Source organism: Bison bison, unplaced genomic scaffold (assembly GCF_000754665.1).
Source record: "Bison bison bison isolate TAMUID 2011002044 unplaced genomic scaffold, Bison_UMD1.0 scf7180017864092, whole genome shotgun sequence".
NCBI classification, from domain to species: domain Eukaryota; kingdom Metazoa; phylum Chordata; class Mammalia; order Artiodactyla; family Bovidae; genus Bison; species Bison bison.
Genome location: NW_011494664.1, coordinates 3,080,378 through 3,084,173, shown reverse-complemented (window position 1 = coordinate 3,084,173; position 3,796 = coordinate 3,080,378). Strand labels below are relative to the sequence as shown.

Sequence of the window (3,796 nt, the reverse complement as noted above, 5' to 3'; positions counted from 1 at the left end):
GGGGGCGAGGCCTGTCTTCGCTCCGAACTTGGCCTTGCAGGCCAGGCCGGCTGGTCGCATCCGCCTCAAATTGTTCTCTGCGCACACTGGAACGTTCCGTGTTTGCAGCGGGTGCAGTTGAGTGACTGAGGAAGACCTTTGAGACCCAGAGAAAAGGGGCCTTAAAAACACGTGGTCTGCTTGTTTGAAGCATTTGTTTGATTTTGGTTATGGCTGTATTTTGTAAACAAAGGAGTGGGCAGTGGCCAGATGGTTTAGAGTTTATGAATTTCTTTGTTGGTGGTAATACTGAGATCTTTTCCAGCTCTACAATTCTTAATGATTTCACAAAATCAGACATTAATCTTGACTTTTCGTTGTTTCTCTGTATGGCGCTTCCCAAATGTCTGCAGTCTTAGATTGACATGATCAATCTTAGATTCACTGCATCTCTTGTTGCTGGCTAGCAGATTGCGAGTAGGTTTTAACTGTTCTGTACAAATGGTAAGCTTTGTCCGTCCGTCCGTTACTTATAGCTATTATACAAACTCGATCTAAGAAGCTAAGAATAATTTCTTTGAACCCAGAGCCAGTGAGTCCATTTGTTTTCAGACTTACAGGGATTTCAATAACGTTCTGTAACTGCAGTTTTACGTGGCCAGAGATTGTGCCTTACTTGTCTTTTTGTAGCCCCATGTCCAGCACTATGCCGGAAGAAAGGAAAGATCAATAATGAGGAAACATAATGACTGCTTATTTAACTTAAATTGATCAACTCTTCATTGTATATATTTGGATCTTAGTCTTGGCGTGATTGAAGTAAAAAAAAAAAAAATCCTATAGGGTTTACTTTGGACTTAGTTTGTAATGACTGCTGTTTGTCTTCCAGAGAATATGTGAGAAAATAACAATGACTCACAGTTCTGATTGTGGCAGCTCTCATTGTGTCTGAAAAAAATTACCAGTTGGTTTGGATACAAACTCTGCAACCTAGGAAAAGCAGATTCTGTAGAATTCTCTTTGCATTACAGAATTGAAGGAATTATGCACCACAGTCACACTATTTAGATAATTATTTGCTGAATTTGAGTTATTTTAGGGCTTCTTCCCAGAGTGAAGATAACCTTTTTCAAATTGTGTAAGTTGGTTAATTTCCCTTTGTCAGATCATCCTGTCTTCTCCAGGTATCAATACACTGAATGAGAACCGTAACAGCTAAAAACCTAACTATCTCGTTCAAGCCACTTGTCGTCACACACACATGCAGATACACACACGGATAATTCAGAGGTTTTTAAATTGAATTTATGTCTTTTATAATTTTAAATAATTGACTGGAATAATTTTGGAAAGCTATTTTTAATGTAAATAAAGAAGTGTTACTTTCAACCCAGCTGCTTTCAGATTATAGCTGTATAGAAATAAGTAATACCTTTGATAGATTTTTATTTTTTCAAGGCAGCACTAGTTAGGTTAGGATAGGTGGCATTTTGACATCCCCTTGTCACTAAGTACTGTATATGAAGATGAAGTTGGCTGTAAGGTTGAGAAACACCTGTGGACTGATGGGTCTCGGGTGGGGAGAAATCCGGACAGTGTGTTGATGCTCATTGGTGTCTCTTTTCTCTTCTAGGACCAGCAGAGAGAAGAGATTCCATCTTCCAGAGGTCGCCACTGTCTGCCTCCCCACTTGTCCCCATCCTCGGTCATCTCTTTTAACACATTATTGACCAGAGATGTATTAATATGTCTTTTGTTACCCAAATGTTATTGACTGGAGATATATCAATATCACTTGATAAGAAATTGCTGGCCACAGGTGTTAGTCTCAGCAAAAATCCCCCCGGTCAATAATGAGTTAATATGTAGTGACACATTAGTTGTGTAGTTATTCATAGTGAATGTGGTTTAAATCCTACACTATCCTCTTGACTTGAAATATGAGCCTTAGTGTTTTTCTCACTGCAGTGAATCTTTGAGTTTGATGAACTCTTTCCCTAATGATATTGACTGTTTTCAATTAACAGGTTTATTACCAGTTTCTGGTATAGAGTCTCAAATGAAACAAAGTATTTTTGATTGTCTTTCATATCTTTGGCTAATTAGATACTTATAATGGAACATATAAATACTTTTTTAGTAGAGAATTTCAAGGAATAGTGTTTAACAGAATTTGAAAATTACAAAATTATTATTTATTGTTTAATATTTAATCTCAGAATGGTTTCCCTTTAAAATTTGCAGTGAGTTTTTCCCCCATTTACTCATGATAAAATAGATTTATTAATTGAAAGAAAATATATTTAAATGTCAAGGAAATAAATGAATAAGTCCCTTCTATTTGTTGCAGCTTATTATTTCTTGAAATGAATTACCTAAAAAGCCAAAAAGTTACAAATAAAATATTCTTGGTGATTAAATTTTCCCAATTTGGCCTTGCTGTGTGAGAAGTTTACAAATCAAAATGTGCTTGGGTTGTGAAACATCATATGAGCCTGGCACGGTGTTTTTAAGTGTATGGAGCTGGGCAGCAGTCTATCTCATCTGGAGGCAAGGTTACAGCAGACTTTTATATTAATGCCGTTCTCGAGGCAGATTTTCGGGTGTTCTCCAACAGAGGCTTCCCCAAACCATGCTTTACTACATCAACTCATTTATAGTAACTAAATGGATATCCCAAGGGTTTTTTTTTTTAATTAAAAAACCCTGTATTTTTGGAAGTAGTAAGAGATACTGGTTTATGTTATGTAAATAATCATGTCTTATAGGACTTCCCTCGTGGCTCAGATGGTAAAGAATCTGCCTGCAATGCAGGAGACCCAGGTTCAGTCCCTGGGTGGGGAAGATCCCCTGGAGAAGGAAAGGGCTACCCACTCCAGTATTCTTGTCTGAAGAATCCCGTGGACAAAGAAGCCTTGCAGGCTACAGTCCATTGGGTTGCAAAGAGTTGGCCACGACTGAGCAACTAACACCTTCTTCTTTCGTAGGGTGGATAGTTTTAATAATTTTAAAAAGACAAATTGTATATGTACACCTGTTTGTTTTTCTTGAGACCCTCTCTTCTAGTATTTACTCAGTTTCTCTGTCTGCTATAGAATTGATTTAAAGATCATTTTATCCTCATGTGAAGCTTAAAGAACCCAGACTCCACTTAGTACCATTACTGAAGCTGATTTTCCATGGAATTATTTCAACCAAGATAGAGTTTGTACCAATGGCTAGCAAGGGCAGTTTCTCAAAATCACATTTTATTTTGCTGGAAAATTGTGATTTTTGAGTCTTAATGCCTTACCTCTCCTAATGACAGTGAGCTATGATAGCTATTTGGTTACAGTTTTTATTTCTAAGCAGTTATTGGTGGTTGGTGGTTTGGTCACTAAGTCGTGTCCTACCCTTGCGAGTCCATGGACTGTAGCAGTTATGTCATTTTAAATTTAAAACATAAATGTTTCACCATTTATTGTCTCATATCTTAGTTTTATATCTGTGCTTCAGCTGTTCAGAAATAATATGTTCTAATGTAATATCTCCAAAATCAAGTTTTCTGATTAAAATGGATCAACAGGTGAACAGAGAAAATTAATACTAATCTCAGACCTTGTTAGTCATGATTTTAGTAATAATCTAGCAATTTCTTTAATGACCCAAATCTTTGTTTTTCACATGTTTTGTAGTTATATTATTCTTTCATGTTAATACCCTGCTGCTGCTAAGTCGCTTCACTCATGTCTGACTCTGTGCGACCCCATAGATGGCAGCCCACCAGGCTCCCCCATCCCTGGGATTCTCAAGGCAAGAACACTGGAGTGGGTTGCCA

At 37.3% G+C, this 3,796-nt stretch overlaps 1 protein-coding gene across 1 annotated transcript in view; it reads left to right on the top strand.

Moving 5' to 3' along the window:
- MTHFD2L (methylenetetrahydrofolate dehydrogenase (NADP+ dependent) 2-like) overlaps positions 1-3,796 on the top strand; it is a 140,116-nt gene that overhangs the window by 439 nt on the left and 135,881 nt on the right. The window lies entirely within an intron of this gene.